We start from the raw sequence: 26,462 nt of genomic DNA on the forward strand, positions 1-26,462 counted from the left end.
AGAAACTGGATTTATGAACAGGTTTATGTGTGGATATGTCATAGATTTGTGATTAGGGACTAAGAACTAAAACCAGTTCAGAATGGTCAGAATCTTGTATAGAAAATAGAGAAGAATTTAGTTGTCTAAATCCAAACCAATGCTTCTGAACTTGTCTACTGAACTGCAATCTAATTTCAGAGGTATTGGGTATTTTCTGAGATTTTATTTTTATTTTATTTTACTTTATTCTATTCTATTTTATTTTATTATTTCTTTTTAAGTAATGTCCACTTCTTTTTGAAAACTTCATATTAAAACCTTTTAATTTGAAACCAGCTGTGGAAACAGCAGTAAGAAAGAAGGCCAGACCCAAACTCCCCCTTGTTCAGCTCTGTGGTCCAAGCACCCTGTTTTGAACAGCAGATCAGCCTCAGGGAAAGGAAAAAAAACATAAAATCTCGAGTACCCAAGAAAATTTTGTACCTTGATGTTTAGGGCATGCCTGAGGTAGATGACAGCTCTGTTGTAGGCATCTCCCTTATCAAGCCACAGTTGCTAATCCTTAGTACAGAACCATTAATTAAAAGAGGACATGATCTTGCATTCTGGGGAATACTCTTCAAACAGAAAAGAAGAATATGTGACCCTTGCAAAAGGGAGTCTTGAAAATGTTGCCCATGATTTTTGGATTGCAAGTAGATAAAGCTCCATTTTGCTTTAAAAATTAACTTATCTTTCTCTTTTTGAACAGTTATCTGAATGGGGTTAGTTTGTATCCCTCTCTTTTGCTCTTTTCTCTACATGCCTTACTGGAAATGTTGGATTCCACTCCAGGTGACTTCAACCATGCAGTTTTTAGACTAAAAAGACCTTTCTGAATGATGTGGTGAAGGACTAATTATCAAAAATCTCAAGTAAGATTTTATGAAGGAATCTGTAAAACCTGCTGCTGAATAAACTTAATTCTGAGATACACCATGTCTGGATCGAAACCCAGGTAACAATAAGGCATTTTCCCAAATGCAGTGTCTGCTGTACAATTAGAAGAAAAGGAGCTACTTTAATGTAAGCTATTATGCAAGCTTAGTAAAGGTAGGAGAATAGACCTGACAGAAGCCTGCCTGCTCCCTTTCTTTCATTGTTATTCTTCTCTTTGCTAAAATCACATTATATTCATTCCAAGATTGTTATACTCTTATTTTCTTGCTTCTTTTTGGTAGCTTGGCTTTTCAGATTGCTTTATTTACCAATTGTTTTGTTTAATCCAAGTGAATTATAACATAAAGTGAAGCAGGGTGCTCTAAATAGTACCTGCTAATTAAAAAGAGTTCCAGCTTCTCAACACTCTTCCTAGCACACAAAAAGAAACTCTTTTTGATGCTTTGTAAGGTAGCTCTGGATGGAAAACAATAGCTGAAATGTTACATTTTTCAGAGGCAATTCAGGAGAATCTGTTTTATTTGAGCAGCTGACAGTGACAGTCTGGTTTTCATAAGGAAATAACTTCCATTCCCAGTAATGAGAATCCCTAGGAGTGTGTACAAAGGTTTCTCCAGGGAATAATCCTTATCTCAGGGTGCAAATATTGGATTCCTCCTTTGCAGAGTCTTCCTGGGGACCAGAACTTCCTGAATGCAGTTATACAAGCAAAAACTTGTTGAACATTCAGCACTTTTGAAAGCCTCTGCTTTTTAAAGAGCTCTTTGTTAATTTTAGTGCAGGTACTGTGGATCACTGATGATTGAAATAATAGAGGAAAATAGTGCAGAGTAGTTCCTGGAGCTTGACATACACAGCCATATGCTGTATATATATCTATGCTTGTTTTAAGGATCCAAAGAAAATATTCTGTGACTCCTCCTGTGAGATGTATTCACCTACCAAGATTTTTATCTGAAAGATTTTTCCTGCAATCGAGAGGCATTTTGCTCTGTGTCTAATCCCATTAGATGTGTCTGTTTGCCACTAATAGCTTGTGATTGCTCCATCCAGAGAAAAAAATTCTTTATAGACCAAAGACAACATTTTTCTTATGAGTACTCCATCTGCACATGAATATTGTATCAACCTAGTTCATCATGTTCAAACTCTTCTCTATCTTCAATGACTGGTACAAGAGAAGAGGACAAAATTTTTTGAGATTTTTAATATCCTTAGTTTTACCAGACACTGTTTGTTCCTTGTTTTTTCTGTATTCCTTCCTGTGCAAAATATTATTTCATTAAAATTTCACTGTAACAACCTACAAACCTATAATTTATTTAAGAACAACATTAATTGGCTGTGTTAGAATCCTGTCAAGTGGCCTCTCTCCTTCTGAGCTTTTACCAGAAATAATTTCCTCTGCTGACAAATTACAACAAAAGGTGAGACAAAAGGAGAAAGGACCACAGAGAGTTCTTGTGAATCAATCCAAGGTCAGAACTATGAAATGCACTCAGATTTCACAGAATATTCTGAGTTGTAGGAGACTCACAGGGATCACTGAGTACAGCTCCTGGCACTTCGCAAGACCATTCCCAACAATCCCACCCAGTGTCTGAGAGAATTGTCCAAACATTTCTGGAGCTCCACCAGGATTGGTGCTGTGCCCATTGCCTGGGGAGCTGTTCCAGTGCCCAAACACCCTCTGGGTGAGGAACCTTTCCTGATACCCAACCCAAACCTCCCCTGGCACAGCTTCAGGCCGTTCCCTGGGCTCCTGTCCCTGTCACAGAGCAGGGATCAGATCCTGCCCCTCCTGTACCCTCACAGGGAGCTGGGGCTGCCCTGGGGTCTCCCCTCAGCCTCCCCCTCTGCAGCTGCACAGACCCAGAGCCCTCAGCCCCTCCTTCCCCCCAGGGCTCTTCACCACCCTCATGGCCTCCCCTGGATCCTCCTAATAGTTTGATTATTTCTCATGTAGAGAAAGGCACCCAGAACTGCTCACAGTGCTCAGGGTGAGGCAGCCCCGGCCCAGAGCAGGGTGGGACAATCCCCTCCCTTGCCCTGCTGCTGATGCTGGGCCTGATGTCCCCAGGACAGGGATGTCCCTCCTGGCTGCCAGGGCACTGCTGACTCAGGTTCCACTTGCCACTGACCAGGAACCCCAGGTCCCTTTCTGTGGCTCTGCTTTCCAGGATCCATTCCCCACTCTGTCTGCACACCCAGGGCTGCCCCAACCCAGGTGCAGAATCCAGCACTAGCCCTTGTTGAACTAAACTCATATTTCCTACACCTTATTCCTGTCTCAGCACAATGCAACCAACCCCAGTCTATAATTATATAGACTCATTGGGAAGTCTATATAATTATTGGGAAGATTTCTCTTTCATAGAAACTGCGACCTTTTGACCACGTCCTGAAGTTCATGGGTGCAGCCAACAGATGGTTGTCATCTGTGAAAGTCCAGACAATCTTGCTTATACATTCATGCCAACTGTAAGTACCAGAAAAATTGTGTTTTGATGTACACAATAATTTAGAGTAAATGAGGGTAAATGTATTTGGTCAAAAATCTGAGATAAAACATCCCTTATGAACAGTCACATCATATTTAAAAGTAGACACCCATCTTCTGTGTGGTTCTGGTATTTGCTGTTTATGAAGTTCTTTGGGTTTCTTTGCAATGAAAAATACAGTATAGACTAAAATATTACAATATTGGTCTCTTTATATTTTAAATACTTTAATTTTTCAAAAGATTTTGTCTCAGAGTAGTTTGTGTACCAGCAGTTGAATGAATGAGTAATTATCCTCTCTAAGTAGTGATAATTATTATTTTCTGGAAGTGAGCTTTCTTGGCCTCAGAGACACAACTGACCTGCCCTGTTCATTACCTGTAAGTGTGATATTAGCAGTAGCAAAAGAAGGCAAAATATGGCTTGTATTTAAATGTGTAAACACAAGCAAATAAGACAACCTGAGTTCCGTTACTCTTGTTTCAATTGCCAGAGGAAAGTACGTGGAGTAATTTTTACGTGGTTTTGAAGAAAAACAACAATTACAGGATGCTCTCCTTGCCTTGAATGGAGTAAAAATGAATGCTCCCAAAAAATAAATCCTTTTATCCAGCTCTCTGCATGCACTTGCTGCAGGAGATCTGTACTGTCTGCTCCCAAGAGATTTTTATGGAGGGAGCTGGGAAATTAATAATATAGGAAGAAAGTGTGTAGGGGAGGATTTGGCTGACTCATGGAAGGTGTCAATGGCCAATGAAGCAGTATATTGAATAGGACCAGACACGTTCATATGTCTGCATGTATGAAGGTATATTAGTGTTGAAAACTCTGATCAAGGCATGACATTTTCTGCTGCTCAATAAAAATGACTCCAAAAACCTAAAAACGAATTTCTGTAAAAGGGCTACTAAAAGTAAATTTCTATTTGCAGGTGGAAATGCTGAATCCCTCAGCTCAAGATCACGCAATAGCTAACAGGGAATAAAAATCAGTTACAGAAACCAGAAAAATAATGTAACTGAGAATAAAACTCAGGTACAGAAAACTCCATTTTCTGCTAAAATGGAACTGAGAGTTATTGAGGATAACAAAAAAAAAATTCTTGATATTGTCATTGGGGCATATGATTTTGTAACATACAAAGAGAAATGACATCTGCAACATAAATAATTACTCTGATCTACTCTACACTTCTGGATTATTAAAGTGAAATATTTGATGCATCTTTGGACTCCGCACATCAAGAGAGGCATGAAGAGCCGACAGAATATCAACAAGCAGGACTGTGATCTGGAGACATTAATCTGACTTTTCTGGTGGTGTACAGCTTTCCCAGTGGGCATCTCTGACATGTGCTGTGTCAGCTCTCCAATTCCAAATTCTCTGGTCTGGCGTTAAATGCGCTTTAGATCTCTGCAATCTCTGCATATTCAGATAATCTCCTTTTGCTGTTTGGTGATAACTATGCTAATGTTCTTCCAAGGTGTCTCTTTTTTTTTTTTTTTTTTTTTTTAGATTCAGGAACATCTTGACTACCCTTATTTTAAGGCTTCATTATCAAGTTTACCAATATGCCTTGTAGATTTCAGAGTTAATATGCTCATCAAGCACACAGTAATTTCAATTTTGTGATGCAGATGAAATCTCTACTTAGCTGAAGATTTTAGGTACTCAAAGAAGGAATGAGAGGAATGGGAAACTTACACATTACATCTCATTATGATAGATTTTTTGGGGGGTTTTGTGTGGACTTAAATCAAAATTTTGTACAAAAAAAGAAATAATAATTTAAAAAAGCTTATATTCAGAAAATTCCTAGTGTGAGCAATTGCTTCTTTCTCTTAAACTTCAATTTCTCTGTTTGCTTTTTTTTTCCTGAAATTGAAATACAAGTTAAAACAAAGAGATCTAGAAAAATAAAATTTTAATATTATATAGTATTAGGAATGCTTAATTTACCTTAAAAAAACCTAAAATTCTCAATTCCTAAATACTTGGGTTCTGGATCTTTCCTTCTGGACTGAAGTTAGGGAGAACGAGAGAAAGAAGGAGAAGAGAAGGTAAAAGTAGATAAGGATCTAGTTCACAACATTTTAAATAAGTTTTCCAACTGGTTTTCATCTGACCATATCTCAAGAAGCCTGGTCTTCTTGAAAAAAAGAGGCTTCTCATATGATGAAAATTAACAGACCTAAAATAAATTTAAACCCTCAATTACTCTTGATTAAATGAAGATAAAGTCAAGAGAGAAAGCATCCAAATTTAGGCAAATACCCTTGGGCACAGGGTGTAACTTTTGGGCACGATCCTTGCAGGGCCAGGAGTTGGACTCAATGATCCTTGAGGATCTCTTCCAACTCAGCTTAATCAGTGATTCTGTGAAATTTGGTCCTTGGCCTAAGACCCTGTGAGGCCGCCCTTGAATAAGGTGTTGCTAACAAAAGGAAACAGATCTTGGCTTCCTTAGTCTCCAGAGAATTTGTCATCCATTATAAAATTTCATCAGCTACGAAGCCAAGATTTATGTAAGGTTGGAATTCGCATTCTCGTTTTATATATCACTACAGAAGTACTCAGGATATATGCAAAGACTTTGGGATTTCATGTGTTCCTTTCTAATGCAAATGCTTTAGTTACCCTTGTAAAAGCAAATTTTATGGTACATGAACATGAATAGACTGACTTGACTTGGCTAAAAATGTTTGGCATTGAGCCTTGCTCATCATACATCATCTGAGGAGTATGGCTCTGTTAACCTCATTGCTCACCACCCCTTAATTTTTTTCATGTATAATTTAAAAGGATTATATGAAAAAGGATCAATTGGTTAAGTTAGAATAATTTTGTTTCCAACTTTAACAGAAATGTAAAAAAAAGGAAAAAAGGCAGCCTAGACAGCAAAGTACTTGATCATATTTTCCCTTTGGAAATAAAACTTTATTAATATTAATATAATATCTTCTTGTTATCTCTTTTCTAAAATGTTGCCCCTTAGGTATATATCAGAAGCTTTGCAGCTACTGCTTGTCAGTTAAATCTGAATATCTAGGCTGGTTTCCCATTGGGTTACACATATAAATTATTATTTTATAACTCTATGTGTATATATTTATGTAGGGTTGTGCATGAATACTCCTTTTTATTACAGAACTTTTTGCTTGCAACAGATAAAGATATACATTAAGGGCTTATTAGGCCTGTGGATTTTTTTTTTTTTTTCTGTATATGTTTTAATCTTGCATGCTGGCACTTTAATCCCTCAGTACCTGTCTTGTACATTAACCTCCTATGTCCTTTCAAAAAGGCAAGGCTAAAATTCCCTTCCTGTTGCAGGCATTGAGAGCATTTCTCTGTTAATAATTCCCCCAAAAATGGTGAAAATATTAAAAATGTACACCGCAAATATAATATCCATTGCAGTATTTTTGGCCCCCATTAGTAGAACTCACTGAAATTTAAATGAAAACTCTTTGAATTTGAGGCTCTGATTTTTTTTTTTCTGTTTTCTTGTCAGGGAGAGACGTGCAAGAAAAGGAGAATGAAAAAAGGATTTCTGCAAGAAAAGTCAAAGAAGACATTAAAAAAATTATCTTCTAAAGAAAAAGAAATGGATTTTTTAATCAGAAATATCCATAGAAAAAAAATCTATTTGGGAGTTTCACAAAACCTTCCATGAGATAATAATCTGTGCTGTCATGAGGTGTTACAAATTCATTTCACAAATCTGTAAGATTTTGGATGCGGCAAACCCTTTGTGCTTAGAAAATGCCTGTTACATCAATGTTTTCTTATTTACATTCTGCTATAATTTGTAGAATGAATAATTCATTACAAAGACATTAATGAGAAATTTTAACATTGTAGGCATTTTGAAAATTTTTTCTTCCTTAGACCCTTGAGCCTTTAATGTATTTTTATTTGGGAAATGATCAAACTTTTAATGCAAGTAAAATGGGAGAAATAATAATTATCCAAATCTATGGGAGCAATAGGGACCTTTGACTTCTTTTGATTCTCCAAGAGGAATCCTCAGGATGCCCCCTTTTGTTGCAGGGAGCCATGACCTGGCAGAGGAAGGCTTCAATAAAATATTAGTTTCCACAAACTAAGTGAATTCCACACAGACTGGGTGCTGGCAGATCAGACCTCAACTACACTTTATCTATATATTATATTTTTTATGGTAAAGTCTTCTGATATTGTCACAGTACCTGAATACACTTCACTTGAAGTTGCTATGAAACTCCCAATGGGCTTCACGCAGTCTGTGTTATTTCTTGCATACCAGATCAGAAATTTTATTTTGGTGCTGTGAGTAAATCTTCACACAAGGCTGGGGATGGGTATTCCCCTACATTCATGTAAAATCTACATTTAGCTTGACATTTAGTGGGAAGTATAAGCGGAAATTAACCTTAAGGCTCTAATTGAGAAGGAAAGTGATTCTGTAATAAAATCTAAAACACATCTTGATTGTAATCAAGAAACAGGGCAGGGGGAAAAAAAGGATTATACCATTTGCTGCTTAGTGAAAAGTAACACGTACAGCTTTAGGTATGCAATTTCCTCAGATGGCATTAAAATGAAATGCAAAGTGTATAAAAACAAAAAAATCTTTTCAAGTGCCTTATGGAATCATAAATTGCAATGACATTACAACAAGAACAACATGATTTGCCCAGTCAAAAGCAATTATGTTAGGGTAAAGGGGAAAAACAGGAAAGCTGTGGTCATCATAAACATTGTCAACCCAAATCTGCATCTCTGTGCCTTCTAAGCCAGCTTGCTTTACTATTTTATTTGCATCTCAAAAAAATTATTTTTTTGCCTTGATGAAATGGGCCTACCATGTCTGAAAAAATGAACTTTCTGTCTAGTTCATCTTTTTAACTGTTCAAGCTCAACAATTATTGGGTTTTTTGCCTTTTATTTTATCTCTGAAATGCTCCTTTTGATTGCTACATATCATGGTGCAGGAACAGGCACAATTGCATAATGAACTGATGTAATCTAATGAACACGTTAACCTTCAAACTAATAAAAAGGCCTATTTGTTTCGTACATTTCAAATGTACTGTGCATCGAGTTTCCTCTTGAGTGGTACTCTGGATGTGGGTTGTGTTCTAATTGAACCTGTAATTAACAGGACAAGACTTCTTTTCCCTTTCAACACAATTTCTGTTGTGAGTCACAGTCTTGAAGGGTGCTGCACACCTCTAATTGGCAATCACTGAAACTTCAGGGTGCTCAGCATCTCACAGAAGGGCTCAGCACCTCGAAATCACTAATAAATAACAGAGTTACAGGAGATGGAAAAATCAAGCGCTCTCTCTGTTTGATCACAGCGTGAAGACAAGAGAGGTGAGATACCAACTTCAGAACACACCCCAGGCATTCTGGATGAAAACATGAGGTTTTTTGCTGCTGTGCTTACAGGAACTAGACAGGACTCATGTATGAAGTTAGCACTCCAAAAATTGAGCTCCACCAAGGAAGCTTAGTCTCTTACCTTCCAAAACCAAGCAATACCATTTTGTTTTGGGGGAAGTGAGGAGCAGTGGCTGGAAGGACAACCCAGGTGCCAGAACATCTCTGCTCTCCCTTCCCTGGTTTGTTATCAGCTCTGTCTATGGCCTGGGATAAGGGTCAGGACTGGCTGTCATGCTTTCCACCCAGCAAGGCCTGAGGGTCTGGATACCAAGAAATCTTCTCCCTTGCTCTTCCCAAGCTCTATGGGCTGGCATCAAGGCTACATGAAGCATAAGGATGCCAGGTGTTACACGTGCAGAACTGAGTTCCTAGTAGCTATCCACTATCCAGGGTTTTTCCTAGCTATTACTACTCATTATTATGTAATAATGAGTTCCCCTGAGAGACACCTGTGCTAAGTCTCAACCTCTCTGTGCAAAAAAGCATATTCCACTACAAAATTGATGTAGGACTCATTACCAAAACTGGAATATAATAAAGAGGTTTTGCGCAGATTATCTACTGGACCATAAAAATAAGTGCAACTGTTCATGGACAAGAAGGTTCCTTACAGGTGTCCTTAAATGCTAAATACAGTCTCAGTCAGTCTCATTAGTAATTGCTAGATAAAGGGGTGATGAATTTAAGGAAATCCATTCTGTGCTGAAAATGCTGCCAACCACTAGAGGGATATTATGAAAGTGTAAGAAAATAACAGTTATCAGTCTTCTCTCTTGTGGAAGCCTCTCCATATGTTGCCCTGATGTTGTGGTATACAGCAAAGATTCTCTTCAGAAGTGCCAGAAGTCCTGGCCCTGTCATGTGTCCACAATATCCTGAGCATGACCTTTGCAAGATTCAGAGAAAACATAAGATGTCAGTATTGCCCCTCATTTCCTAAAATACAGTGTATAACTTTGACCCAAATGAAAAAAAATCAAAACCCAAACACCAAAAAACCCCCCAAAAAAACCCCCAAAAACCCAAACCAACTAATAAAAATTAAAAAAAAAGCACAACAACAAAAAAAATCACAAAAATGTACACAAAATAAAAAAACACTGAAAACCCTATAAAAACCTGACTAACTCCAAAAACAAGTAACTAAACAGCAAACAAAAAAAACCAAACAAAACCAAAACCAAACATACAGTAGCACTAAGAAAAATATCTCACTAAAACAGAAAATTGCAGAATGTGTTGGTGAAGTTGGGGCATCTAGGGGATCCTTGGGGAATATTCTTGGGTACTTCAGACAGAGAAAGCCAATAGAATCCAACTGATTTGAGCTCTGCATCTTTATCTGTCACTGATACACTGGATTTTCTGAGGAGACTCGTGCCATCTCTCTATTTTTCAGTTTATTTAAATCCTCTTAAGGAATCAAAAATTACAATGTATAATTTACAGAACTCTTAGGCGGCCTCTATAAATAATGGTGACACATGGATTTTCATCCCATGATTCTGGCATGGAAAACTCTCCTTATTCTGGAAATCATGAAGCTGTTATAATTAACATGAATAAATGTGATGTTGATTTTAACATTTCTGTTACAAGTATCACAATATTTTATTTTCTTCAAAACTGTGGTTTCAAGAATGAGAAAAATATTATTCCCTGAAACTTTCCCTAAAAAACAGGAAGAGAAGCAGATTAAAAAAAGAAGAATTCTAATGAGTATCATCTTGAAAAAAGTTGACATGCATAATAGATATGTGAAATACAGGCTCAAAAAAAAATTAAAAATCTAAAGTTAAATGTGTGAAATGTGAATGCTTTGGAGGGACATTTTTCTTCAAATTTTGAATACCTGAATTTAGCACTGAGGTCGCCCTCCAGCTCCTGCTGCAAATATGCTTGTCTAAGATGAATAATGGTGCAATTTTTCTCCACAAAGTCGTAATTTTGACAGAACATCATTTCATGTGAGATTTCACCTCTTCACACATTAACTATATTTGTCCTGATCCTACAGAGACTAATTTCTGGACACCACCTTGCAACCTTCCAGTAATTAGAGAACCACTTTGCCTCTTGATGGACAAAATCTGATGAATTTTCAAATTAGAAGAAGTAACAATTGTATCGAATTATGCAGAATAGGTCTGGCACTCTGGTCGGAACCAAATAACCTCACCATATAAAACCAGCAGTGAATACGGGCAAAATGCACAATTGTCAGAATGAGCCAAAACTCAAAATTCAGTGGAAGGCAAGAGGAAAAACCCATTCCTCTGGTTCTCAATGGACTGAGTGCTCAGAGGAAACCAGACTCCATGGAGTTGTTGTGGTGTTGTGGTGCTGTGTTCTCTGCTAGGGCAGCGGCTGTAGAACCCAAAGATCCTCACATCCTCTAGCAGAAGGGATCATGGAATATTGCCCATCCACAATTGCTGGAAAGGACCTGGGAGGTCATGGAGTTCAGCTCTTAACCCAGCTCCACCACCAAACCATGTGTCCAAGGGCAATCCACACATTTTATGAGCACCTCCACAGGCAGTGACTCCAACACTGCCCTGGGCAGCTGCTTCCAGTGCCTGAACACCCTTCCAGGGAAGACATTTTTCCCAATATCCTGAATAAACCTGCCCTGGTGAAGCTTGAGACCATTTTTTTTCTCCTCCTATCTCTTGCTACCTGTGAGAAAAGAGTGACTTCCATCTTCAGGGTCCTCTGATGTCTACTTGGGGTCTCTCAAAATGGTAACAGCTCTTTCCTGCTCACAGGGGACAAAATAAGATTACAATTACTAAAAGGATTAAGCCAGTTAATGCTATTGATGTCAGTCCAGCAACAGTTCAGGAGCCTGCTCTAGTGGAAGGTGTCCCTGCCCATGGCAGGGGGCTGGAATTAGATGGTCTTTAATGTCCCTTTTAAACCAAATCATTCTATGAACCCGTGACATTTACATTTTCTCTCCCAGGGGGAGCTTCAAGTGATGTTGACCAATTTCTCAGTAGGTGGAGCTCCCAATGACCATCACCAAAGTCCTGCAAATACTCACATTACTTTTATTCTCCATAGAAATCCTGTTGCCACACATTGCCCACATTGCTGTATTCCTGAGGTGGTTTTGCTAATCATAGGAGTCAATCAGGGTGTTTCAAGTGTTTCTCAGTAGTTACTACAGAGAAACTGTGAAAGTACACATTTGGCCTTGAAAACAATATTTCAGGGGCCAGAAGGCATTTAATTCACATCATATTGCAAGGGCACCACATGTTTTGACAGGCCCTAAGAGAGGTAATTCAATGAGCATCACTTTAATGATATATGATTTAGACAGCTATTTTTTTCCTTTTGTCCTCTCTGTGACCCTGGTCCTTCCCCCTTTCTTTTCAATGCTATTGCAGACTCTCTGTCACAAAAATGCCATATCTGCAGCCAATTGTGTCCTTACTTAGAAAATAATACACAAAGGATAGAATTAAATGTGCAGATTATTACACAGTTTGCAAATGGAGGCAAAGGAAATTTATTCAATTGTCTAATTCTCCTGCTTGTCCAAGACATAGGTTAGACATGCAGCGCCAGGTTTATCCCTCCCAAAAGCCCATCAAAATCAAAGGAGTTCCACAGGAAGAAATTTTTTTTCTCAGTACCACAAAATGTTTAAGAGAGTGGAATAATTTGGATTATCATTTAAAACTGTGAACCAGTGGATGGACAGGTAGATCATGTATTGAGATGTGAGGAGAGATTTTTATTTCTCATTATAATTCTTGCCTTACCTCACCACTGAAAGCCAGAATGGAAGTCTGAGAGCCACTGTGCAAGAATAGAATAAAAAAGGATGTCCCTGTTTTAGAAAACTTCAAATTTGACTAGTAATAAATGAGGCATTTGCTTTTATCTGCCTGAAATTCAAACAACTGGTGTTCCCTCTCCCAACATGTGATGTCATTCAAGGCATAAAAAATCCGAGAGATGTGAAAAAAAAGCACTGGAAAAATGATTGAATCTTTTCCAGAAACCTATGGATTGTGTGTTGAAACAACTGGGTTTCCTGTCCTTTTGCAACTCAGTTTTGGCTTAGAAAGTATTACTTAACCTGAATAAAGACACTGAACCAGGTCTCAGAGCAGAGGCTGGTCAGAATCCATCACATTATCAAAATCCTGCAAAGAAACTGCACTTCTATGAGAGCAAATCAACAGGCATGGAAATGCCATGATAATCAATATCATTATTATTTTCTTGACTTATGAAAGAGTCCGGCTGCAGCACGTCTAGTGCATCTACTGAAAAGCTACAACAGAGGAACTTACAGATTATATCCTAAAAATAACTCTGAATGATGTTTCCCTTCTTCCCTCAAATATTTATTGACATGAAAGATGGATCACTTCTGGAACCCTGCATTATTCTGCATTACAATTGAAGAATATTTGGGTAATTCAATGTTTTTTCACCTTGATAATGTATACATTCCCAAGACTTAAGTCACACATTTCTCATAAGTTTCTGGATAAAAAATTTTAACAAGATAACCAGTTAAACTCGGTTTGGTTTAGATTTGTGGTTTTTTTCAGGCATTTTTTTCTTTGTTTGGTTGGTAAGGGATTCTTTGGTTGTTTTTTTCTTGTTGTTGTGGAGTTTTTTATTTGTTTTATGGTTGGGTTTTTTGTAATTTCTCCACATATTTCACTTACATTAGCACTTTACCTCTGTAGCACACAGGTGCTATTTCTGAATGATTTTGAACATTTATGATTTGAATATTTTTTATTATTACTTTTAACCTCACCATCATTTGAGTAAATAGACTTTTTAGTTCATGTTGGCTTGGCTGGCACACACAGGCATTGGTGAAACATCAGGAGGTAAATATGGTAATCAGTGACAAAAGAGTTATAGAATCACAGAATATGTGGAGTTGGAAGACCCATCTTAATGAGCTTTGTGAAGAACAGACAAATAAATGGGTTTTGCACTTGGTTGAGTTCTACATCTGTGCTTCTAATCCTTGTCCAAGGATTAGACAAGGACAATCTAACTCTCAAAATGCTTCCTTCTCCCTATGGCCACTGCTAGTCCTTCTAGTCAAGGGTGATAAGCCACTGCAGTAGAATCAGAGAAAGATTTGGATTGGAAGGGATCTTAAAAACCATTTAATTTCAACCCTTGCCATGGGCAGGGATACTTTCTACCAGACCAGGTTGCTCAAAGCCCCATCCCTCCTTTCCTTGGACACTTTCAGGGAAGGGGCACCAATGGGGAGGAGAAACAGTCTTTGCGGTTGTGGTGGTTTGACCAGGAAGAAGTGGGAATTCTGGGATGTTGTGGTCAAACCAATGGGTGCTCGGATTTTGATATTGGCACCTGGTGTAGCCAGTGGGTTTTTGGACACACCTCTGAGAACACACAGGGGTTAAAAGCAGAGCTTCGGCCCTGGGAGTTTCTCTTGGGACTTCGAGGGATGGAGGTCGGATCTCCCTCCCCAGTCCAGCCGCTGCCGCTGGGCTGAGAGGGGCGGCCATGTGGTAGGCCTGGGCCTGGACAGAGATGGGGGTGAGGAGGCCCTGGAGGATGGAAGGGTGGAGGAGCCCCAAGAGACATCGGGCAGCCATCCCCCCCCAGGAGAGAGAGAGAGGAGAGCCGGTGTCTGAATTTGATGGCGGCCGGCCCAGGAGGAGAAGGGGGGGGAATGCAGTGAGGAGGTGCCGGCCGGAGCAGCAGCGAGTGTGGGAGTGCCGGAGCTCTGGGACAGATAGAGACTGAAATGTTTAACCCTTTTTCTTACATGATTGGGACCTCACAAAAATGCTGATCCTCCTCGGAGCTGAATAAGAAGAGAGATAAGAGATGAGCTAACAAGGACCTGGCCCGAAGGACGTGGAGAAGCCTGGCTGAGTGGGGAGAGAGATGATTGGAGTGGCCTTTTGGCTGGACTTTTCTTGTGCAGCCACAGACTCAGTTTTATTCCTGTGACGCAGAGACTGCACTTAGGGGGAGGCCGTGCCTCAGAACCAGGAGGGTTCAGTGTGGGGACCCCTCAGCCTCAGGGGGTTGGAAAAAAATGGGGGGGACAGATGTCCCAAAGCAGAGACTGTGCCTTTTTGGAGTGAGACAAGGCATCCTTTAAAGACAACCCTAGAAGCAGCTCTGGTCCATGCACAGTGGTGAGAGCACTGGGCATGGAAGGAAGATGTCACAAGCGGCAAAAGGATTTTCCGGGGGGTGCCGAGTGACATGGAAGCACACGAGGTTTCAGCGTGTTCCCAGGGGAAGCCTATGGTGCAAGAAGGACTCCTCTCCTCTTCATGGACTGAAGTTTGAGTATTCTAAAGGGTGGTGCCGGACTGGGCAGTTGGTGATTTGGGGGAATGTATCAGATTGGGAAATTTTGGTGGTGGGGAGGAGGAAAGTGCTTTTTGTGAGGTTTTCAATTTTTCCCTTATAGTTTTTTTCTTCTTTTCTTGTAGTTTAGGTAATAAAGTTTTCTTTATGTTTAAGCTGGAGCCTGCTTTGCTTATTCCTGGTCACATCTCACAGCAGACACCAGGGAGAGGGTATTCTCATGGGGGCACTGGCTCTGTGCCAGGCCCAAACCATGACAGTGGAAGACAGAAACAACCCTGTGGAAAATTTTGGTGAAACCTCAGCCAAGCTTTACTGTCAAAGTGGGTGACCGTACACCTTACAACTAGGACCAATGTTTGAGTGCTTGACAGACATTTCAAAATTTGTATCAGTAGGTACAAATGTTAATTCCTCTGTCCTCATTCCTGGATGCAGAAGATTGCAGCAGGCTTGGGTGGCATTGCCTCATCTCTCCCTTTACAATTGCAAGTGACATTTCTAATCCACACTGACTGTTCCAAATAGCTCCCCTTCACTGATAAAGGGAGTTTACACTGACAGATGTGCATCAGAAAAAATTACTTTTGTTTTGTTGTAGAATCATGGAATCATGGTAGATATATCTCCAGAGAGAAGCTCTCAAATGTGAAACCCCTTGATTTAGAATGGTAAAAAGAGACACTTTGCCTTCTAGCTGGCACTAGAGCAGCTGTGGCTACTCTTGAGGAGACTGTATCTCTCCTTCAGACAAAAGGAGGTCTAGAAACCCAAAATACCTCTAAACTCCTAGCCCTATGATTTCTAACAGGGTGATGTAAGGAAAAATAACTCTCATTCTTGCATTTTAAGGAATAGCCCTGCTAGCAGGCATTTCTAGGCTTTTGTTGGGCGGTGTGAAGATCAGAGTTCCAGCTAAGAAGATGATGGAAACAGTGATGGAAACAGCGATTTCCCCTACTCATTCTCCTTGGGCAAGAACCGTACCTGCTTCCTATCTTATCTCTTCTGCCCACAGCAATGCAGGATCAATGGTGTATGAAACCCAAGTTAGGTGTCTGGAACATACAGTCTCAGTGCAGACTTCAAGAGGGCAGAAGGCAGTGATCTTAATACAGGTAGATTTGTTTGGTCACAAGGAATGTTGTACATTAACTATGGAAGTTATACAGCCACTATCAGATTTCTGTTATATGCTTCAACTATGTTTTCTAACATTTATTCAGACAGTAAACAAGAAAGCTGGGGTTTAATGCAGTCAATTTTGTTGCTGTGAAAGTGCTGTGGACACTTCTGATCATTTTATAATCACCCACATCAGTTTCAGAGAGCAAATAAGTAATGGAGAGGAAAGAACTGAGTTTGTGACAATACCCAACACACAGGTGTGGGACAGAGGGAAGCAGCTGTAATTCATGAGTTTCAGCAACAGGAAAGGGTGTGGGAATGTTCCTCTGTGTGTCCTCAGGCCATTAGAGCTGAACAAGGTTCTGGAGACCATAGGAAAATGTTTGTCTTTTGAGGATGGAGACAGTCAACTTCTGCCCTTCTACAGATTTTTATCCTGTGACAGCAGCAGAGGTTTTATCAGTGCTCTGTTAGACACCCTGTTGCAACTGTGTTGTTTTCAGAACATTTCCTCAGGAGAAAAAAAGAAATAGAAAAAAAAAATTAAGGGCAATTATTATCCCTATAAAATTTTAAGTATTATCCTTATTTACTGTGCTCCTGCGTGTAACCTTCTCAGTCTTGATTACAATTTTAAATCTTTTTTTCCCTGATACTCATATCTTCACTGACCTCTGAAAATATGATGCACTAATCCACATTTAAAATAAGCTTTAAAATGTCTGGGGAGTACTGGGACATTATACCCAGCCACTTCTGCTGGGATAGATTATGACTGTGATGGCATCAAGGCAATTAATAGTTTCAATATCTAGATAGAAAACACTCTTGGTTGCATATCAGTTCATGGGATAATCACTGCAGGGACCCATAAAACCTTATTGTTTGTAGAAGCCAAAATAATGATGCAAAAGGCACTGGCTGTGGTGATTGCATCACTGTTGGTACAATTCAGTACAGTTAGACTGAGGCCAAATCAAAGGCACCTCATATTCACCAATTCTAGCAAGGATGGGTTTTTTATTAACATCTGTGTGTTTTTATGAGAGGAATAAATATTTAAATGGCAGGGGCAGTACGTCAAAATTCATATCTTTTCCCCCCACTGTTTAAATAAAAAAAAGACTCCTTTTCTTATGTTTCTTCCCATAAATAATTTTGTGCAAGCACTGTGAAGTAGATGCTTATATTCTACAAATTTCATTTTTAAAAAATTACTAAATGTTTTTTTTTGACAAATAAGGCCAGAATATATATATATATATATATATATATATATATATATATATATATATATATATATATATATAATTAGCTTGTTCAAAAAAGAAAGAATGGAAAACATAATTTTGACTGTTGAAATTTGCAATGCTACCACTGCTATTTATATGACTATAGAGGAGAGTGATCAAAACCAGCCTTTGGATGGAGATGTATACTGGATACTGCACGAGTCAAAAAGAAGGCATAGTCCTGCTCTCGAAGGGTTTTATGTCTAAAGAAAGAAGACAGGTGATAAAATCAGTGAGGTGTTTTTAATACAATTTTGCAGATATAAGGAGGGAACAAGCTGCAATAGAAAAACAAGGTTACTGTGGCAATGTATCCCTAATATTATGACCTAAAAAACATAATAATATTAATTTAAAATTAATTTCAAATGCCACGAGATTTTGATTATCTGATTAAGTTGTTTTTTTTAAATTTTTTTTTTGTTCATTGCATCTGTGTGCATGGGGATACTGGAAAAATGTGAAAGACATTTCCAGTTCCTTAGATATATCTGAATTAATCAGAGTGAAATCCCCACTGTATGTAAACACTAACAAGAATATTAAATACCTATCAGAAAATGTGGTCCAAGTTTGGTCTCAAATGGCTAGATTTTAATATTTTCATTTCTTCAGGAAACAAAGATACTACATTTTTTGATAGCACAACTTCTGCTACATTTTTCCTTTTGCCATTTGCATTTTTAGCCTACCACAGCCTTCCTTATCAGTATTTCCTAATTGCATTTGCAATATTAACAGGTCACAAAACTTTGAAAATGCCATTTTTTGGTACCAACCAGGGCTTCAGTGCAGGACTATTAATAATAGCAACCTAAGCAAGTTAAAGAGTTCAGTCACTGAGCAATCTTAAGGCATCCATGCTGTCTACAGTGAAGAAAATTACACCAGACAGAGGCTCTTATTGTTCCCGTGACCATGAATTATGTAAAAGCCAAGAGTGCATTTGAGGATAGGCAGGATGGGGCTTTGAATTTTCCTAACTCAAAATAGAAATGATTCACATGTTCATGAAGGGAATAACACAAGTTCATTCATTTGTCTGCAGTTGCAGGGAGCAAGGCTTGGTTGCCTTCAGACCCAGGCTGATGTGGTTTGGAAAGCATGAAATGAAATTGGGTCTCCTCTGCTACTGGAGAGTGGGCCAGGTAAAACATGGGACAAAACTTCCACCTCATCCTCTTGTTTCATGCCTTGAAAAGAGTGACATCCACTATTATTCTATTTCTGCTCTGTTTATACCTGCTTAGGACGGGACTAAAAGCTCAATTATTGAATTTATACGACTTTCAGTTGATGGAAATGAGAACTCAACTTTCAGAGCACCTCAAACATTTCTAATCTCATTTGAGAATGTTTTCAAATCAGAATACAGACAAATAAATATATGCTAACACTTACCTTGGTTACAAAACTGCTGCTGCTGCAGTTTAAAGTCTCTGTAATTGTTCTTTCCTCACTACGTGCCTTAATTTTTAAATAAGAAAATAGCAGGTCTCTCCTCTCCTCTCCTCTCCTCTCCTCTCCTCTCCTCTCCTCTCCTCTCCTCTCCTCTCCTCTCCTCTCCTCTCCTCTCCTCTCCTCTCCTCTCCTCTCCTCTCCTCTCCTCTCCTCTCCTCTCCTCTCCTCTCCTCTCCTCTCCTCTCCTCTCCTCTCCTCTCCTCTCCTCTCCTCTCCTCTCCTCTCCTCTCCTCTCCTCTCCTCTCCTCTCCTCTCCTCTCCTCTCCTCTCCCTTTCAGTTTATATTTTTCACAGTTAAAGGAAAATAAAAAAATCTGTTTGTTGACTTTTCATCTGCATGGCAGACCTAAATGAAACATTCTTCATTTTCACTTTGTCAGAGGATAGATGGAAAGTGCCATCTGTAATATAATAACTGTGACCAAAGTGATGCTGCCTCAGAAGTGTAGCAATATATTCTCTCAAGCTAATTTTTCCTTTTTTTAAATTTTTTTTTAACAAGTGGCACTTGCTAGTATTTGCAATCAATTAATTTAGGCTGGTTTTAGACAGTGTTTTACATTACCAGGAAAAAAACCACAATTTGAAAAAAATCAAGGCAAAACATACTTCACATATACTTTCAAACACAGTTTACTGTATTTGAAAAAAACCCAGTAATTTTGCTCAGAATTTAATGGAACGGAAATCCATTTTCAGGAAAAAGGAAATATTTTATCTAGATGAGCATATTTATATGTTTTTACTTCCCTAAAATAGAGAGATTTGAACAATAAAATCTCAAATTAATAATCTACACCTGTATGCTTTGAGTAGAGGGTATTTATGTATGTAAGCATATCACATGACCTTACCAAACAACAGGAATTTTTTTTGCCATTTTTGTTATTTTTAGGAATTGCATTATTTCTTGTATAATGTTTTCACAGAATTTAAGAGCTTGTAGGTTTATTCTGCTATGTGATTCGTAGATGATCCCTGAAGGTTTAAGTCCTATCTATGACTAAAGGAGAGAGTAAAAGACATAGAAATGTCTATATAGCTTTCCTGCATTTATACATTTATGAAAAAATTACATATTTTAAAATTGTACCCATGAAAATCTAAGATTCTGCCTAAAGCTTGATACTTAAAATGAGAAATAAATATTTATTGAAAAAATAACTGTCCTAAACAAAAGTTTGGTTGTTTCTTGAATATTATTGACTAGAACCAAATTTATAGGACTTAAATTCCTGCCTTCCACAGCTTTTCTTTTCAAAACACAAAGGGAAAGTTTTATTATTTCGTGGTTGATCCCTCAGACAGCAAGGTCTGGTGTTACAGAACCAAGATAAATGGAACTTTGTCAGTTCCCACCATGGAAGGATCTGGTCCAGCTTGTCCTCACATCCTCACTCTCTTGTCCTGGATTGCAAAGCCTCCTCTCAGCAGCCTGAGCAGCCACAGGGCTGGAAGTACTGCAGGGAACTTGCTGTTAGAGGCTGTCAGAGATGTGGATTTCCACAGAAATGTGGTTCTGGAGGGGGAAAACTGACTCTCCCAGGAGAGAGGAGATTTCAATGAGCACATTGAGGATGCTGCAGATGCGCTGCAGGACTGCCCAGGAGCCCTGTGTCCATGCAGGGCACTGCAAAATCCCTGCTGTGCACATGGCCCTCGTGGTTCAGCCTTGCTGTGCACCTTCCTCCTGCTCCTGCAGCACCAAAGCTGCGTTTCAAAGAGCATCAGAAGACCCTGGCTCGAGGCTTTTAATAGCAGACAGCACACATCACTGGCAACTGTCCTCCGGGGAACAATGGTGCTCTTGCTGAGCACTAAAGTGCATCTCCCTCTCCAGTTACAGCCCATCATTTCTCTGCTGCCAGAGCAAGAATGTCTCGGGGGAAATGGATAAAATTTACAGTATGCAGTGGGCAACTTAAAATTGAGAGTCTTCAGTTGTTGGTTGTTTTTTTTTTCAGATAATTATGCATATTTGATAAAGACTGCCAAGAGCAAGATTTCCCTTCTGATATTCAGTGTATTCTAGTTTTCCTTACCTACAGAGAATGTGGGGGTTAAAATTTCCTGTATAATCTTACTTATAATCACATAGACAAATAGATACAGATCACTTTTCCCCTCAAGAGGTAGTAAATAAAAGTTGAATGGAAAAGGGGAAGAGAGAGCCTTTGTCAGCTACATAGGCTTAATTGTTATGCCATCATTGTGTTCTGAGACCGTGAAAGCTTCATCTCATCAACAAAAAGATGCATTAGCCTTTAGATTGCAGAATAAAGCCGCTGCAATATTGTGAAGGATTTCTGACTTACAGTGAGTTACATGGTAGCTGAAATGCATCTATCAAATGCTATTTCTTATCATGAAATTTAAACGTATGCCATTTATTTATCCATATTGTTGTATATGAACAGAAGATGAGTGACTGTTATTTGCTCTGCACAGCCCCATGGTGGGATATCCAAGGTAATAATGTGGATAGTCAGTGTTCTTCTGGGGGTTATTTTTGTCAACCAAATAGCAGTTCATGCAAGGTAAATTGTTCCTCTTCACTTTGTGCTGAGTTAGAAAGTTGTTCGGAAGACAGTGCCATAAAATTTAAATATCATGGGCTTCCTTTGCATTGTGATTCATGAAGCAAATAACAGCACCATTAAAAACAAGTGAAGTAGTTATCCCATTCAAATGCAAAGTCCAGGGATTCAGAATACTTGAAATATGCTCATGAAACATCAATAAAAATATCTGATTGGCTTCATGGAAGGTGGAGGGCATGGGAGATGGGCACATTATTGCTTGTTACAGCCTTACAGAAGCTGTTGAGGGGTTAACACAGCAAGAGCTGATGGGGCAATATTGGGCAAGCTGATGAGTTACTCCTAAATTTTGAGTTTATCATGAATAATCAGGAACAGATACTCTGCTGCTGCCCACAGCAGTATGCAAAGCAAGCATTTCACCAGGATAAAGCCTTTCTACTGAGGTCACCATGTAAACAGTTAATGAAGCAGAAATTCTCCAAGGGTTCATTGACTGAGAACATTTAGATGCGTTCTGTATAACTGTCCAATTGGCAGCAGTGAAATTACCTCACTGATGCTTTAAAGAAACTGTGGACACTGTACTCCTCCAGCATTAAATGGGGTGTTCATAATTAAATTCTTATTTTCTAAGTCAGTGTAGCAGTTTGAGTATTACTTTTATTAAGCATTGCAAAGTTAAAAGGAGAGGGAAAAGCCTGGAGGTCATAAACTACTTCACACAATTTGGAGTGCAGTAAGGAGTTATTGCTGTGCTAGTGCCTGTTAATGTATGTGCAATTTTCCATTGGGTTAACCTTTTTTTTTTTGGTCCAAGGAATTGCCTTGTAACCAGCTCCTACAAAACCCTACATTACTGTGATAGAACTCAACACAAAGATAGTTTGAGATGTGATTCATCATCCTAGGGGTGGATGTTGTCTTGCAGTATTTTGCAAAATCCCAAATATTATTGGAGCTAGCACAGCATTCTGTGAGTCATAGGAGCATCTTATTTAAACATGCTAGTATTGCCTAGGTTGTAAAGTTTAATAAATCCTCTATCATTTCTCCTTCAAAGAGCTCTGCTATGGTCAGCTGAAGAGTAAAACTGCTTAAGCCTTCCTGGTTGTGATTTGTATTTATGCAAATGACCCTGTCAACCCTCAGACTGGTGATGAACCTCTTTCCCTCACCACCTTCCCTCCATTAGAGAAATACATACACATGTCCCATAAGACTAGTTCTGCAGGAATAAATGCCAAATGTGGAGATTTTAGGACCAGGAGGAGCTATTATGACTTCTATGTAACAAGACATTGGTTTCTTACAGAGTGCCAAGCCCTTAACTTGACTGTGCTAAAAACACACATTATGCATGTAATTCATCTTGCAGTGCAGAGTGTGTGAACTGTTTCAGTGCCTTTATCACTCCTATTGCTCTTCCTGGGAGCACATCTAGGGATCAATCCTCATGCTCAGATTCATCTGCCAGATTCCTCCTGGAGGAATCCTGGGGGATTTAGTGCCCATCCTCCTTCACTCATGACTGCTTCCTGAATGTAGATTATTGCACCAGCAACTTCTTTGAACCTCTCCTATTTAAGCGACAGCAAAATTCTTGATGTGCTCTTTCATGAGTAAATGACAGCTCTTCATAGATGGCATCTACATTTTATACTTAAAAAGTTTTTTTTAAAAAAGTAAAAATCCAAAAAACTAAAAGCATCTTTTATCATTAAGCCATGGAAGGAATGCCTTTGAAATCTGTGATATGTCTTGGAACAGGTGAAGCTTCCTGCACTCATGGGGACAGCAGTGAAGAGTGGCATTCCCATATCTTAATAATGACATCCAGTAGATGAGGCACTGTGTAGCTCTTAGTGGGATGGAAACTGTAATGGTTAATGTGTGGCTAACAACTTGTTTAAAGGAATCCTGCTATTCCAGTTTGACTGGACATGACTGCTGTTCTCCCTCTGTACAGTAACTACGGTGCCTTGGGAGATGTCTCAAAAACTGGTAAATTGTTTTCAGCAACATGAAGAAGATAGCCTTGCAATGAAGGCTCTAAATGTCTAATAGGGAGGACTTCCTACTAGATTATCCAATATTATTCATACACAAGTGTATTGACACTGAGCATACTCCAGTGTCAGTAAAAGGCAACTTAAGCACTGATTATGAAACGATTCCTTATGGAAATTGAAATTCTTTCAGAATGCTACTTTAACGTGTGTGCCTGTATTGATATTTATACATGTATATAACTGCAAACATGTACATACCCACACACCACATGCACATTGCTCAGATGTAAAATATTATACAGAAAAAATCACCCCGTGCTTGGGTGTCTCGTGAACGCTCCGAGCCAAAGGGCAGAAGATCCATTCAGGTCTGGTTAATCAGCATCTTGCTACCCAGCTAGTACCACAGAGAGAAGTCTGTCTCTTCTGTTGGCTTTCAAAAACAGGAAGGTTTTGATCCATCTGTCACACAATTCCCCCCATTTCTATTTAGAGAAATATGCAATCTGTTCCATTAATAAAACGTCGCGAGTCTTTCCTCCTTCCATGCAGCTCCAAACCCGCCTGACAGGTGGATATTTTGACCTGTACATGGTGCAAAGCATTGAGTCATTTTAGTAAGTGTATGTCTCCACAAAGAAAAGAAAGATAGACACTAATTAAAACCTGGATAAGTCATCTGGAAGACTGGTAGCACACTCTGGCATTTGTTAGTACAATACAAAAGTCACTAATTATAGTAGTATTGTTAGTACCATTGAAGTTATAACAGCCTGTCAGAGGAGCCATTATAAACCACTATATTCAGGTGTTCACAGCAACACCCATAAAAATTAAAGTAAAACTGAAATTTGGCATGTGTGATCTTGGTTTGGAGTATTTTTTCCTTTCACAAACTGGTCAGGGGTTGCTTGTGCCTGCACATACTTGTATCTAACTTTGCTGTTTTAAAATCTTATTTTGAAAACTGCTTATAAAGAAAGTTGTTTGTTTATTCCTAAAGCAAATATTTTGGGATTAAAAAGGTGCCAGTTTAAATCCTATTTCTTCTGTTTATCTATTTCTTCTGTTTTCTTCTGTAGTCCTAGCCACATATATTCCATTTTGGTCGCATAATTAAGTATATGTATAACTTCAGAAGTGGAGAAGTTCAATAGAAATAGTCAACTAGGAAAGGTACCAGGATAAATATTTTTCTGCATCTGGTTATTAATTTCTCCATTCTTCAGGTCCTGTCTTCAAAACTTCACTTAAGAGACTGAGGCAGAAAATAATGGCTTCTTTTTGTCCTTATAAAATGTCATCTACTTGGGGTAGGAGTTGTACTTTGCTGGTGTTTATACAGTGCTTGTCTCAGTGGGATTTCAAACCTCGGTTAGATAGAGAACAATGGGAATGCAAATACCATAGAACAGAATGTTTACAAATATTCCTTGTAGGGGTGGCTGCTTTTAGGGTTTTACAGGAAATCAATTACTCCTGTGCATCTGCTAAAATGGGCCAATTCAGCAACAGCTGGAAAAATTAAAGATCCCAGCCCTTAGTTCCTCGTGGCATGCTAGTTCATAGACTTAATGAGAGAAAACTGTTTATATGTTATACCTACATTAGTAGAGTTAGATCCCATAAATTATGCAGGACACCATTAATAATTTTCATTATGCATCAGACTACAATGTCCTCATTCTAGCAGCAGTCTCTGATTAATTACACAGCAATCACTGCAGAGCTGACACTGCCAGAGATGGGGGATTACCCTGTGTGCCCCTTGATGCAAGCAGTCATTAATATGATGGCACAAGGATTTGGGATAACAAATCAACCCAGCTAGAACAGACCCAAACTCATTAAAGTTTAAAAGTTGTATGTGTTTAATCTTTATTTTAAAAAATAAACACAGGGGGGATTTGCCTGATAATAGTACCTTGGGTTTTCTTTCATCCAAATAAATCTGCTTGTGGAAGCAATGAAAGAACATAACAAGTTGACTTAATAAGATACAGCAGGTAAATTCAAAACCCTTGACACCGAGACATTTTCTTCAACTTTTTCTTCATTTATTGATTTTTCCCTACTTCCTTCTCCTCACAAAAAATACAGAAAAGAAGAGCTACTCTAAGAGCCTAAATGAGAGATGTGGGACTCCAGGCTGCTCTCCAAAATGCAGTTTATTCCATCCAAGAGGTTACAGCAGTGCAGGGTTGTGGGTGACAGAGCCTGTGCCTACAGCTGTCAGCTCCAGTGCAGGCAGGCCTGGAGACCCTTTGGTTTTGGTTACAATGCATTATAGACTTTTCTTTGCTGAGCATCTTAATGCAGTAGAACCAATCTAGACCTTAACTTTTATCTGTAGCCTATCATAACTACTATAATTACCATATTCATGTTACTATTCTCCAATCACTAAAAGTTAGTACATTAAAAGTTAAGCTAGAAGTTGTTTTTCAGTTTTCTTGCAGTGGAAAATTCTGAGACCTTTTTTCTACTTGCAACTTTGCTGCCTTGTTTGCTGTGCTATCTTTCTGCTTGGTAAAAACATCTTCTTGTTTGAAGTAGGTTTATCCTTTGCTGTAAGTCATAAAAACCCCTTCTAACTAACACACCCTTTGCCTCCTTGGTTATCCAGTAAGACTGGCTCAGCAATTCTTTTCTTCTTTATCAAAACTTGCTTCCATCTCTACTCCTTCTTCAAATTCTACATTTAAAAATCTTTCTGCCAAGCATACATATCTGTGAGACTTTCTTGTCAAACTTTCATCTTTTCCAACAAGCTACCACACAGGACTCCAAAATCCAGAGTAACTGGGTCTGGCCCAGGCTGGTTGTTCCTAATCT

The sequence above is a fragment of the Ammospiza nelsoni genome, chromosome Z (assembly GCF_027579445.1).
Source record: "Ammospiza nelsoni isolate bAmmNel1 chromosome Z, bAmmNel1.pri, whole genome shotgun sequence".
NCBI lineage: Eukaryota > Metazoa > Chordata > Aves > Passeriformes > Passerellidae > Ammospiza > Ammospiza nelsoni.